We start from the raw sequence: 13,769 nt of genomic DNA, 5'->3' as shown, positions 1-13,769 counted from the left end.
ACATGTGAAGAGCGTAATCAACACCTTGTCAGGATGGCCGAGCGGTCTAAGGCGCCAGACTTAAGGTGTTAATCTTCCAATATTAAATTGGGGCTTCTGGTCTCCAGATGGAGGCGTGGGTTCAAGTCCCACTCCTGACAAATACTTTAGTTTGAATTTCAGGGGATCATCTTGGCTGTTGGGATGGCTTTTTGGGGACAACTCAGTGGAAGGTTTGAGTCGCACTGTGGACCATAGAAAAAAAGACAAAATATAGAAGATACATCTATTTGGCAGTTTGCCGAAGTATAATTTGTATATTCAACCAACAATAAAGACCAACTCCCATTGACTGCCAGGTTTCCCGAGTGGTCTAAGTCGCCAGACTCAAGACGTACTCTTTTCTCTGAGGAATTAGGCCTTCTGGTCTTTGAATGGACCCGTGGGTTCAAATCCCACTCCGGACAAGTTCTTTCATGTGATGTTTTGGGTACTGTGTTGGCTGTGCGACAGTTTCTTCAATATTGATCAGTTCCATGTTTGTGTACCATAATAACAAGTACAAAATATATAAAATTCGAGTGCTTGGCATTGCGGCGTCTTCTAGCTTTCAATCCAACAAACAGTTAAGACATTAAACCAAAAACTGTCAGGACGGCTGAGTTGGCTCAGGCCCCAGTCACAAGGTGTAATTCTTTCCATGGTGAATTGGGGCTTCTGGGCTCAAGATTGGTCTATCGTCACAAGGATAATTTATACAAAATGCAAGTCCTTCAGTACTCTGTGGTACATTTTTAAACCACCCACATGTAACGAGGCTCATCAACATCTTGTCAGGATGGCCGAGCGGTCTAAGGCGCCAGACTCAAGGTGTAATCTTCCAATGGTAAATGGAGGCTTCTGGTCTCCAAATGGAGGCGTGGGTTCAAGTCCCACTCCTGACAAATACTATTGTTTGAATTTAAGGGGATCATCTTGGCTGTTGGGATGGCTTTTTGGGGACAACTCAGTGGAAGGTTTGAGTCGCACTGTGGACCATAGAAAAAAAAGACAAAATATAGAAGATACATCAATTTGGCAGTTTGCCGTAGTATAATTTGTATATTCAACCAACAATGAAGACCATCCCAAATTGACTGGCAGGATGGTCGAGTGGTCTAAGTCGCTGGACTTAGGACGATCCCCTTCCTCTGAGCGGTTAGGCCTTCTGGTCTTTGAATGGACCCGTGGGTTCAAATCCCACTCCGGACAAGTTCTTTCATGTGATGTTTTGGGTACTGTGTTGGCTGTGCGACAGTTTCTTCAATATTGATCAGTTCCATGTTTGTGTACCATAATAACAAGTACAAAATATATAAAATTCGAGTGTTTGGCATTGCGCCGTCTTTTAGCTTTCAATCCAACAAACAGTTAAGACATTAAACCAAAAACTGTCAGGACGGTTGAGTTGGCTCAGGCCCCAGTCACAAGGTGTAATTCTTTCCATGGTGAATTGGGGCTTCTGGGCTCAAGATTGGACGACTGTCACGAGAATAATTTATATGCAGTGCAAGTCCTTCAATACTCCGTGGTACATTTTTAAACCACCCACATGTGAAGAGCATAATCAACACCTTGTCTGGATGGCCAAGCGGTCTAAGGCGCCAGACTTAAGGTGTTAATCTTCCAATATTAAATTGGGGCTTCTGGTCTCCAGATGGAGGTGTGGGTTCAATTCCCACTCCTGACAAATACTTTAGTTTGAATTTCAGGGGATCATCTTGGCTGTTGGGATGGCTTTTTCGGGACAACTCAGTGGAAGGTTTGAGTCGCACTGTGGACCATAGAAAAAAAGACAAAATATAGAAGATACATCTATTTGGCAGTTTGCCGAAGTATAATTTGTATATTCAACCAACAATAAAGACCAACTCCCATTGACTGCCAGGTTTCCCGAGTGGTCTAAGTCGCCAGACTCAAGACGTACTCTTTTCTCTGAGGAATTAGGCCTTCTGGTCTTTGAATGGACCCGTGGGTTCAAATCCCACTCCGGACAAGTTCTTTCATGTGATGTTTTGGGTACTGTGTTGGCTGTGCGACAGTTTCTTCAATATTGATCAGTTCCATGTTTGTGTACCATAATAACAAGTACAAAATATATAAAATTCGAGTGCTTGGCATTGCGGCGTCTTCTAGCTTTCAATCCAACAAACAGTTAAGACATTAAACCAAAAACTGTCAGGACGGCTGAGTTGGCTCAGGCCCCAGTCACAAGGTGTAATTCTTTCCATGGTGAATTGGGGCTTCTGGGCTCAAGATTGGTCTATCGTCACAAGGATAATTTATACAAAATGCAAGTCCTTCAGTACTCTGTGGTACATTTTTAAACCACCCACATGTAACGAGGCTCATCAACATCTTGCCAGGATGGCCGAGCGGTCTAAGGCGCCAGACTCAAGGTGTAATCTTCCAATGGTAAATGGAGGCTTCTGGTCTCCAAATGGAGGCGTGGGTTCAAGTCCCACTCCTGACAAATACTATTGTTTGAATTTAAGGGGATCATCTTGGCTGTTGGGATGGCTTTTTGGGGACAACTCAGTGGAAGGTTTGAGTCGCACTGTGGACCATAGAAAAAAAAAGACAAAATATAGAAGATACATCAATTTGGCAGTTTGCCGTAGTATAATTTGTATATTCAACCAACAATGAAGACCATCCCAAATTGACTGGCAGGATGGTCGAGTGGTCTAAGTCGCTGGACTTAGGACGATCCCCTTCCTCTGAGCGGTTAGGCCTTCTGGTCTTTGAATGGACCCGTGGGTTCAAATCCCACTCCGGACAAGTTCTTTCATGTGATGTTTTGGGTACTGTGTTGGCTGTGCGACAGTTTCTTCAATATTGATCAGTTCCATGTTTGTGTACCATAATAACAAGTACAAAATATATAAAATTCGAGTGTTTGGCATTGCGCCGTCTTTTAGCTTTCAATCCAACAAACAGTTAAGACATTAAACCAAAAACTGTCAGGACGGTTGAGTTGGCTCAGGCCCCAGTCACAAGGTGTAATTCTTTCCATGGTGAATTGGGGCTTCTGGGCTCAAGATTGGACGACTGTCACGAGGATAATTTATATAAAGTGCAAGTCCTTCAATACTCCGTGGTACATTTTTAAACCACCCACATGTGAAGAGCGTAATCAACACCTTGTCAGGATGGCCGAGCGGTCTAAGGCGCCAGACTTAAGGTGTTAATCTTCCAATATTAAATTGGGGCTTCTGGTCTCCAGATGGAGGCGTGGGTTCAAGTCCCACTCCTGACAAATACTTTAGTTTGAATTTCAGGGGATCATCTTGGCTGTTGGGATGGCTTTTTGGGGACAACTCAGTGGAAGGTTTGAGTCGCACTGTGGACCATAGAAAAAAAGACAAAATATAGAAGATACATCTATTTGGCAGTTTGCCGAAGTATAATTTGTATATTCAACCAACAATAAAGACCAACTCCCATTGACTGCCAGGTTTCCCGAGTGGTCTAAGTCGCCAGACTCAAGACGTACTCTTTTCTCTGAGGAATTAGGCCTTCTGGTCTTTGAATGGACCCGTGGGTTCAAATCCCACTCCGGACAAGTTCTTTCATGTGATGTTTTGGGTACTGTGTTGGCTGTGCGACAGTTTCTTCAATATTGATCAGTTCCATGTTTGTGTACCATAATAACAAGTACAAAATATATAAAATTCGAGTGCTTGGCATTGCGGCGTCTTCTAGCTTTCAATCCAACAAACAGTTAAGACATTAAACCAAAAACTGTCAGGACGGCTGAGTTGGCTCAGGCCCCAGTCACAAGGTGTAATTCTTTCCATGGTGAATTGGGGCTTCTGGGCTCAAGATTGGTCTATCGTCACAAGGATAATTTATACAAAATGCAAGTCCTTCAGTACTCTGTGGTACATTTTTAAACCACCCACATGTAACGAGGCTCATCAACATCTTGTCAGGATGGCCGAGCGGTCTAAGGCGCCAGACTCAAGGTGTAATCTTCCAATGGTAAATGGAGGCTTCTGGTCTCCAAATGGAGGCGTGGGTTCAAGTCCCACTCCTGACAAATACTATTGTTTGAATTTAAGGGGATCATCTTGGCTGTTGGGATGGCTTTTTGGGGACAACTCAGTGGAAGGTTTGAGTCGCACTGTGGACCATAGAAAAAAAAGACAAAATATAGAAGATACATCAATTTGGCAGTTTGCCGTAGTATAATTTGTATATTCAACCAACAATGAAGACCATCCCAAATTGACTGGCAGGATGGTCGAGTGGTCTAAGTCGCTGGACTTAGGACGATCCCCTTCCTCTGAGCGGTTAGGCCTTCTGGTCTTTGAATGGACCCGTGGGTTCAAATCCCACTCCGGACAAGTTCTTTCATGTGATGTTTTGGGTACTGTGTTGGCTGTGCGACAGTTTCTTCAATATTGATCAGTTCCATGTTTGTGTACCATAATAACAAGTACAAAATATATAAAATTCGAGTGTTTGGCATTGCGCCGTCTTTTAGCTTTCAATCCAACAAACAGTTAAGACATTAAACCAAAAACTGTCAGGACGGTTGAGTTGGCTCAGGCCCCAGTCACAAGGTGTAATTCTTTCCATGGTGAATTGGGGCTTCTGGGCTCAAGATTGGACGACTGTCACGAGAATAATTTATATGCAGTGCAAGTCCTTCAATACTCCGTGGTACATTTTTAAACCACCCACATGTGAAGAGCATAATCAACACCTTGTCTGGATGGCCAAGCGGTCTAAGGCGCCAGACTTAAGGTGTTAATCTTCCAATATTAAATTGGGGCTTCTGGTCTCCAGATGGAGGTGTGGGTTCAAGTCCCACTCCTGACAAATACTTTAGTTTGAATTTCAGGGGATCATCTTGGCTGTTGGGATGGCTTTTTCGGGACAACTCAGTGGAAGGTTTGAGTCGCACTGTGGACCATAGAAAAAAAGACAAAATATAGAAGATACATCTATTTGGCAGTTTGCCGAAGTATAATTTGTATATTCAACCAACAATAAAGACCAACTCCCATTGACTGCCAGGTTTCCCGAGTGGTCTAAGTCGCCAGACTCAAGACGTACTCTTTTCTCTGAGGAATTAGGCCTTCTGGTCTTTGAATGGACCCGTGGGTTCAAATCCCACTCCAGACAAGTTCTTTCATGTGATGTTTTGGGTACTGTGTTGGCTGTGCGACAGTTTCTTCAATATTGATCAGTTCCATGTTTGTGTACCATAATAACAAGTACAAAATATATAAAATTCGAGTGTTTGGCATTGCGCCGTCTTTTAGCTTTCAATCCAACAAACAGTTAAGACATTAAACCAAAAACTGACAGGACGGTTGAGTTGGCTCAGGCCCCAGTCACAAGGTGTAATTCTTTCCATGGTGAATTGGGGCTTCTGGGCTCAAGATTGGACGACTGTCATGAGGATAATTTATATAAAGTGCAAGTCCTTCAATACTCCGTGGTACATTTTTAAACCACCCACATGTGAAGAGCATAATCAACACCTTGTCAGGATGGCCGAGCGCTCTAAGGCGCCAGACTTAAGGTGTTTATCTTCCAATATTAAATTGGGGCTTCTGGTCTCCAGATGGAGGCGTGGGTTCAAGTCCCACTCCCGACAAATACTTTAGTTTCAATTTCAGGGGATCATCTTGGCTGTTGGGATGGCTTTTTGGGGACAACTCAGTGGAAGGTTTGAGTAGCACTGTGGACCATAGAAAAAAAGACAAAATATAGAAGATACATCTATTTGGCAGTTTGCCGAAGTATAATTTGTATATTCAACCAACAATAAAGACCAACTCCCATTGACTGCCAGGTTTACCGAGTGGTCTAAGTCGCCAGACTCAAGACGTACTCTTTTCTCTGAGGAATTAGGCCTTCTGGTCTTTGAATGGACCCGTGGGTTCAAATCCCACTCCGAACAAGTTCTTTCATGTGATGTTTTGGGTACTGTGTTGGCTGTGCGACAGTTTCTTCAATATTGATCAGTTCCATGTTTGTGTACCATAATAAGAAGTACAAAATATATAAAATTCGAGTGCTTGGCATTGCGCCGTCTTCTAGCTTTCAATCCAACAAACAGTTAAGACATTAAACCAAAAACTGTCAGGACGGCTGAGTTGGCTCAGGCCCCAGTCACAAGGTGTAATTCTTTCCATGGTGAATTGGGGCTTCTGGGCTCAAGATTGGTCTATCGTCACAAGGATAATTTATACAAAATGCAAGTCCTTCAGTACTCTGTGGTACATTTTTAAACCACCCACATGTAACGAGGCTCATCAACATCTTGTCAGGATGGCCGAGCGGTCTAAGGCGCCAGACTCAAGGTGTAATCTTCCAATGGTAAATGGAGGCTTCTGGTCTCCAAATGGAGGCGTGGGTTCAAGTCCCACTCCTGACAAATACTATTGTTTGAATTTAAGGGGATCATCTTGGCTGTTGGGATGGCTTTTTGGGGACAACTCAGTGGAAGGTTTGAGTCGCACTGTGGACCATAGAAAAAAAAGACAAAATATAGAAGATACATCAATTTGGCAGTTTGCCGTAGTATAATTTGTATATTCAACCAACAATGAAGACCATCCCAAGTTGAGTGGCAGGATGGTCGAGTGGTCTAAGTCGCTGGACTTAGGACGATCCCCTTCCTCAGAGCGGTTAGGCCTTCTGGTCTTTGAATGGACCCGTGGGTTCAAATCCCACTCCGGACAAGTTCTTTCATGTGATGTTTTGGGTACTGTGTTGGCTGTGCGACAGTTTCTTCAATATTGATCAGTTCCATGTTTGTGTACCATAATAACAAGTACAAAATATATAAAATTCGAGTGTTTGGCATTGCGCCGTCTTTTAGCTTTCAATCCAACAAACAGTTAAGACATTAAACCAAAAACTGTCAGGACGGTTGAGTTGGCTCAGGCCCCAGTCACAAGGTGTAATTCTTTCCATGGTGAATTGGGGCTTCTGGGCTCAAGATTGGACGACTGTCACGAGAATAATTTATATGCAGTGCAAGTCCTTCAATACTCCGTGGTACATTTTTAAACCACCCACATGTGAAGAGCATAATCAACACCTTGTCTGGATGGCCAAGCGGTCTAAGGCGCCAGACTTAAGGTGTTAATCTTCCAATATTAAATTGGGGCTTCTGGTCTCCAGATGGAGGTGTGGGTTCAAGTCCCACTCCTGACAAATACTTTAGTTTGAATTTCAGGGGATCATCTTGGCTGTTGGGATGGCTTTTTCGGGACAACTCAGTGGAAGGTTTGAGTCGCACTGTGGACCATAGAAAAAAAGACAAAATGTAGAAGATACATCTATTTGGCAGTTTGCCGAAGTATAATTTGTATATTCAACCAACAATAAAGACCAACTCCCATTGACTGCCAGGTTTCCCGAGTGGTCTAAGTCGCCAGACTCAAGACGTACTCTTTTCTCTGAGGAATTAGGCCTTCTGGTCTTTGAATGGACCCGTGGGTTCAAATCCCACTCCGGACAAGTTCTTTCATGTGATGTTTTGGGTACTGTGTTGGCTGTGCGACAGTTTCTTCAATATTGATCAGTTCCATGTTTGTGTACCATAATAACAAGTACAAAATATATAAAATTCGAGTGTTTGGCATTGCGCCGTCTTTTAGCTTTCAATCCAACAAACAGTTAAGACATTAAACCAAAAACTGTCAGGACGGTTGAGTTGGCTCAGGCCCCAGTCACAAGGTGTAATTCTTTCCATGGTGAATTGGGGCTTCTGGGCTCAAGATTGGACGACTGTCACGAGGATAATTTATATAAAGTGCAAGTCCTTCAATACTCCGTGGTCCATTTTTAAACCACCCACATGTGAAGAGCATAATCAACACCTTGTCAGGATGGCCGAGCGGTCTAAGGCGCCAGACTTAAGGTGTTGATCTTCCAACATTAAATTGGGGCTTCTGGTCTCCAGATGGAGGTGTGGGTTCAAGTCCCACTCCTGACAAATACTTTAGTTTGAATTTCAGGGGATCATCTTTGCTGTTGGGATGGCTTTTTGGGGACAACTCAGTGGAAGGTTTGAGTCGCACTGTGGACCATAGAAAAAAAGACAAAATATAGAAGATACATCTATTTGGCAGTTTGCCGAAGTATAATTTGTATATTCAACCAACAATAAAGACCAACTTCCATTGACTGCCAGGTTTCCCGAGTGGTCTAAGTCGCCAGATTCAAGACGTACTCTTTTCTCTGAGGAATTAGGCCTTCTGGTCTTTGAATGGACCCGTGGGTTCAAATCCCACTCCGAACAAGTTCTTTCATGTGATGTTTTGGGTACTGTGTTGGCTGTGCGACAGTTTCTTCAATATTGATCAGTTCCATGTTTGTGTACCACAATAACAAGTACAAAATATATCAAATTCGAGTGTTTGGCATTGCGCCGTCTTTTAGCTTTCAATCCAACAAACAGTTAAGACATTAAACCAAAAACTGTCAGGACGGTTGAGTTGGCTCAGGCCCCAGTCACAAGGTGTAATTCTTTCCATGGTGAATTGGGGCTTCTGGGCTCAAGATTGGACGACTGTCACGAGAATAATTTATATGCAGTGCAAGTCCTTCAATACTCCGTGGTACATTTTTAAACCACCCACATGTGAAGAGCATAATCAACACCTTGTCTGGATGGCCAAGCGGTCTAAGGCGCCAGACTTAAGGTGTTAATCTTCCAATATTAAATTGGGGCTTCTGGTCTCCAGATGGAGGTGTGGGTTCAATTCCCACTCCTGACAAATACTTTAGTTTGAATTTCAGGGGATCATCTTGGCTGTTGGGATGGCTTTTTCGGGACAACTCAGTGGAAGGTTTGAGTCGCACTGTGGACCATAGAAAAAAAGACAAAATATAGAAGATACATCTATTTGGCAGTTTGCCGAAGTATAATTTGTATATTCAACCAACAATAAAGACCAACTCCCATTGACTGCCAGGTTTCCCGAGTGGTCTAAGTCGCCAGACTCAAGACGTACTCTTTTCTCTGAGGAATTAGGCCTTCTGGTCTTTGAATGGACCCGTGGGTTCAAATCCCACTCCGGACAAGTTCTTTCATGTGATGTTTTGGGTACTGTGTTGGCTGTGCGACAGTTTCTTCAATATTGATCAGTTCCATGTTTGTGTACCATAATAACAAGTACAAAATATATAAAATTCGAGTGTTTGGCATTGCGCCGTCTTTTAGCTTTCAATCCAACAAACAGTTAAGACATTAAACCAAAAACTGTCAGGACGGTTGAGTTGGCTCAGGCCCCAGTCACAAGGTGTAATTCTTTCCATGGTGAATTGGGGCTTCTGGGCTCAAGATTGGACGACTGTCACGAGGATAATTTATATAAAGTGCAAGTCCTTCAGTACTCTGTGGTACATTTTTAAACCACCCACATGTAACGAGGGTCATCAACATCTTGTCAGGATGGCCGAGCGGTCTAAGGCGCCAGACTCAAGGTGTAATCTTCCAATGGTAAATGGAGGCTTCTGGTCTCCAAATGGAGGCGTGGGTTCAAGTCCCACTCCTGACAAATACTATTGTTTGAATTTAAGGGGATCATCTTGGCTGTTGGGATGGCTTTTTGGGGACAACTCAGTGGAAGGTTTGAGTCGCACTGTGGATCATAGAAAAAAAAGACAAAATATAGAAGATACATCAATTTGGCAGTTTGCCGTAGTATAATTTGTATATTCAACCAACAATGAAGACCATCCCAAATTGAGTGGCAGGATGGTCGAGTGGTCTAAGTCGCTGGACTTAGGACGATCCCCTTCCTCTGCGCGGTTAGGCCTTCTGGTCTTTGAATGGACCCGTGGGTTCAAATCCCACTCCGGACAAGTTCTTTCATGTGATGTTTTGGGTACTGTGTTGGCTGTGCGACAGTTTCTTCAATATTGATCAGTTCCATGTTTGTGTACCATAATAACAAGTACAAAATATATAAAATTCGAGTGCTTGGCATTGCGCCGTCTTCTAGCTTTCAATCCAACAAACAGTTAAGACATTAAACCAAAAACTGTCAGGACGGCTGAGTTGGCTCAGGCCCCAGTCACAAGGTGTAATTCTTTCCATGGTGAATTGGGGCTTCTGGGCTCAAGATTGGTCTATCGTCACAAGGATAATTTATACAAAATGCAAGTCCTTCAGTACTCTGTGGTACATTTTTAAACCACCCACATGTAACGAGGCTCATCAACATCTTGTCAGGATGGCCGAGCGGTCTAAGGCGCCAGACTCAAGGTGTAATCTTCCAATGGTAAATGGAGGCTTCTGGTCTCCAAATGGAGGCGTGGGTTCAAGTCCCACTCCTGACAAATACTATTGTTTGAATTTAAGGGGATCATCTTGGCTGTTGGGATGGCTTTTTGGGGACAACTCAGTGGAAGGTTTGAGTCGCACTGTGGACCATAGAAAAAAAAGACAAAATATAGAAGATACATCAATTTGGCAGTTTGCCGTAGTATAATTTGTATATTCAACCAACAATGAAGACCATCCCAAATTGAGTGGCAGGATGGTCGAGTGGTCTAAGTCGCTGGACTTAGGACGATCCCCTTCCTCTGAGCGGTTAGGCCTTCTGGTCTTTGAATCGACCCGTGGGTTCTAATCCCACTCCGGACAAGTTCTTTCATGTGATGTTTTGGGTACTGTGTTGGCTGTGCGACAGTTTCTTCAATATTGATCAGTTCCATGTTTGTGTACCATAATAACAAGTACAAAATATATAAAATTCGAGTGTTTGGCATTGCGCCGTCTTTTAGCTTTCAATCCAACAAACAGTTAAGACATTAAACCAAAAACTGTCAGGACGGTTGAGTTGGCTCAGGCCCCAGTCACAAGGTGTAATTCTTTCCATGTTGAATTGGGGCTTCTGGGCTCAAGATTGGACGACTGTCACAAGGATAATTTATATGCAGTGCAAGTCATTCAATACTCCGTGGTACATTTTTAAACCACCCACATGTGAAGAGCATAATCAACACCTTGTCAGGATGGCCGAGCGGTCTAAGGCGCCAGACTTAAGGTGTTAATCTTCCAATATTGAATTGGGGCTTCTGGTCTCCAGATGGAGGTGTGGGTTCAAGTCCCACTCCTGACAAATACTTTAGTTTGAATTTCAGGGGATCATCTTGGCTGTTGGGATGGCTTTTTCGGGACAACTCAGTGGAAGGTTTGAGTCGCACTGTGGACCATAGAAAAAAAGACAAAATATAGAAGATACATCTATTTGGCAGTTTGCCGAAGTATAATTTGTATATTCAACCAACAATAAAGACCAACTCCCATTGACTGCCAGGTTTCCCGAGTGGTCTAAGTCGCCAGACTCAAGACGTACTCTTTTCTCTGAGGAATTAGGCCTTCTGGTCTTTGAATGGACCCGTGGGTTCAAATCCCACTCCGGACAAGTTCTTTCATGTGATGTTTTGGGTACTGTGTTGGCTGTGCGACAGTTTCTTCAATATTGATCAGTTCCATGTTTGTGTACCACAATAACAAGTACAAAATATATCAAATTCGAGTGTTTGGCATTGCGCCGTCTTTTAGCTTTCAATCCAACAAACAGTTAAGACATTAAACCAAAAACTGTCAGGACGGTTGAGTTGGCTCAGGCCCCAGTCACAAGGTGTAATTCTTTCCATGGTGAATTGGGGCTTCTGGGCTCAAGATTGGACGACTGTCACGAGGATAATTTATATAAAGTGCAAGTCCTTCAATACTCCGTGGTACATTTTTAAACCACCCACATGTGAAGAGCATAATCAACACTTTGTCAGGATGGCCGAGGGGTCTAAGGCGCCAGACTTAAGGTGTTAATCTTCCAATATTAAATTGGGGCTTCTGGTCTCCAGATGGAGGCGTGGGTTCAAGTCCCACTCCCGACAAATACTTTAGTTTGAATTTCAGGGGATCATCTTGGCTGTTGGGATGGCTTTTTGGGGACAACTCAGTGGAAGGTTTGAGTCGCACTGTGGACCATAGAAAAAAAGACAAAATATAGAAGATACATCTATTTGGCAGTTTGCCGAAGTATAATTTGTATATTCAACCAACAATAAAGACCAACTCCCATTGACTGCCAGGTTTCCCGAGTGGTCTAAGTCGCCAGACTCAAGACGTACTCTTTTCTCTGAGGAATTAGGCCTTCTGGTCTTTGAATGGACCCGTGGGTTCAAATCCCACTCCGAACAAGTTCTTTCATGTGATGTTTTGGGTACTGTGTTGGCTGTGCGACAGTTTCTTCAATATTGATCAGTTCCATGTTTGTGTACCATAATAACAAGTACAAAATATATAAAATTCGAGTGCTTGGCATTGCGCCGTCTTCTAGCTTTCAATCCAACAAACAGTTAAGACATTAAACCAAAAACTGTCAGGACGGCTGAGTTGGCTCAGGCCCCAGTCACAAGGTGTAATTCTTTCCATGGTGAATTGGGGCTTCTGGGCTCAAGATTGGTCTATCGTCACAAGGATAATTTATACAAAATGCGTTCTTCAGTACTCTGTGGTACATTTTTAAACCACCCACATGTAACGAGGCTCATCAACATCTTGTCAGGATGGCTGAGCGGTCTAAGGCGCCAGACTCAAGGTGTAATCTTCCAATGGTAAATGGAGGCTTCTGGTCTCCAAATGGAGGCGTGGGTTCAAGTCCCACTCCTGACAAATAATTTTGTTTGAATTTAAGGGGATCATCTTGGCTGTTGGGATGGCTTTTTGGGGACAACTCAGTGGAAGGTTTGAGTCGCACTGTGGACCATAGAAAAAAAAGACAAAATATAGAAGATACATCAATTTGGCAGTTTGCCGTAGTATAATTTGTATATTCAACCAACAATGAAGACCATCCCAAATTGAGTGGCAGGATGGTCGAGTGGTCTAAGTCGCTGGACTTAGGATGATCCCCTTCCTCTGAGCGGTTAGGCCTTCTAGTCTTTGAATGGACCCGTGGGTTCAAATCCCACTCCGGACAAGTTCTTTCATGTGATGTTTTGGGTACTGTGTTGGCTGTCCGACAGTTTCTTCAATATTGATCAGTTCCATGTTTGTGTACCATAATAACAAGTACAAAATATATAAAATTCGAGTGTTTGGCATTGCGCCGTCTTTTAGCTTTCAATCCAACAAACAGTTAAGACATTAAACCAAAAACTGTCAGGACGGTTGAGTTGGCTCAGGCCCCAGTCACAAGGTGTAATTCTTTCCATGGTGAATTGGGGCTTCTGGGCTCAAGATTGGACGACTGTCACGAGAATAATTTATATGCAGTGCAAGTCCTTCAATACTCCGTGGTACATTTTTAAACCACCCACATGTGAAGAGCATAATCAACACCTTGTCTGGATGGCCAAGCGGTCTAAGGCGCCAGGCTTAAGGTGTTAATCTTCCAATATTAAATTGGGACTTCTGGTCTCCGGATGGAGGCGTGGGTTCAAATCCCACTCCTGACAAATACTTTAGTTTGAATTTCAGGGGATCATCTTGGCTGTTGGGATGGCTTTTTGGGGACAACTCAGTGGAAGGTTTGAGTCGCACTGTGGACCATAGAAAAAAAGACAAAATATAGAAGATACATCTATTTGGCAGTTTGCCGAAGTATAATTTGTATATTCAACCAACAATAAAGACCAACTCCCATTGACTGCCAGGTTTCCCGAGTGGTCTAAGTCGCCAGACTCAAGGCGTACTCTTTTCTCTGAGGAATTTGGCCTTCTGGTCTTTGAATGGACCCGTGGGTTCAAATCCCACTCCG

The 13,769-nt window shown here is 43.4% G+C and overlaps 10 non-coding genes across 10 annotated transcripts; all 10 read left to right on the top strand.

Annotated features, from left to right (window-relative positions):
* Positions 1-27: 27 nt before the first annotated feature.
* Positions 28-140, top strand: trnal-uaa (transfer RNA leucine (anticodon UAA)). The gene is made up of 2 exons: positions 28-65; positions 95-140. It is a non-coding gene; the product is annotated as a tRNA-Leu (tRNA).
* A 671-nt stretch (positions 141-811) lies between these two features.
* On the top strand, positions 812-923 carry trnal-caa (transfer RNA leucine (anticodon CAA)). The gene is made up of 2 exons: positions 812-849; positions 878-923. It is a non-coding gene; the product is annotated as a tRNA-Leu (tRNA).
* A 2,241-nt stretch (positions 924-3,164) lies between these two features.
* On the top strand, positions 3,165-3,277 carry trnal-uaa (transfer RNA leucine (anticodon UAA)). Its single transcript has 2 exons — positions 3,165-3,202; positions 3,232-3,277. It is a non-coding gene; the product is annotated as a tRNA-Leu (tRNA).
* A 671-nt stretch (positions 3,278-3,948) lies between these two features.
* On the top strand, positions 3,949-4,060 carry trnal-caa (transfer RNA leucine (anticodon CAA)). Its single transcript has 2 exons — positions 3,949-3,986; positions 4,015-4,060. It is a non-coding gene; the product is annotated as a tRNA-Leu (tRNA).
* A 2,240-nt stretch (positions 4,061-6,300) lies between these two features.
* trnal-caa (transfer RNA leucine (anticodon CAA)) lies at positions 6,301-6,412 on the top strand. The gene is made up of 2 exons: positions 6,301-6,338; positions 6,367-6,412. It is a non-coding gene; the product is annotated as a tRNA-Leu (tRNA).
* Positions 6,413-7,868: 1,456 nt separating this feature from the next.
* On the top strand, positions 7,869-7,981 carry trnal-uaa (transfer RNA leucine (anticodon UAA)). The gene is made up of 2 exons: positions 7,869-7,906; positions 7,936-7,981. It is a non-coding gene; the product is annotated as a tRNA-Leu (tRNA).
* Positions 7,982-9,436: 1,455 nt separating this feature from the next.
* On the top strand, positions 9,437-9,548 carry trnal-caa (transfer RNA leucine (anticodon CAA)). The gene is made up of 2 exons: positions 9,437-9,474; positions 9,503-9,548. It is a non-coding gene; the product is annotated as a tRNA-Leu (tRNA).
* A 672-nt stretch (positions 9,549-10,220) lies between these two features.
* On the top strand, positions 10,221-10,332 carry trnal-caa (transfer RNA leucine (anticodon CAA)). The gene is made up of 2 exons: positions 10,221-10,258; positions 10,287-10,332. It is a non-coding gene; the product is annotated as a tRNA-Leu (tRNA).
* A 672-nt stretch (positions 10,333-11,004) lies between these two features.
* trnal-uaa (transfer RNA leucine (anticodon UAA)) lies at positions 11,005-11,117 on the top strand. Its single transcript has 2 exons — positions 11,005-11,042; positions 11,072-11,117. It is a non-coding gene; the product is annotated as a tRNA-Leu (tRNA).
* A 671-nt stretch (positions 11,118-11,788) lies between these two features.
* trnal-uaa (transfer RNA leucine (anticodon UAA)) lies at positions 11,789-11,901 on the top strand. The gene is made up of 2 exons: positions 11,789-11,826; positions 11,856-11,901. It is a non-coding gene; the product is annotated as a tRNA-Leu (tRNA).
* Positions 11,902-13,769: the final 1,868 nt, after the last annotated feature.

The sequence above is a fragment of the Idiotropiscis lumnitzeri genome, chromosome 12, assembly GCF_059441095.1.
Source record: "Idiotropiscis lumnitzeri isolate Australia: NSW breed Sydney's pygmy pipehorse chromosome 12, RoL_Ilum_1.0, whole genome shotgun sequence".
Taxonomy (NCBI): Eukaryota; Metazoa; Chordata; class Actinopteri; order Syngnathiformes; family Syngnathidae; genus Idiotropiscis; species Idiotropiscis lumnitzeri.
Note: the sequence above shows the minus strand (reverse complement) of the source record. Positions and strands in the feature narration are given on the sequence as shown.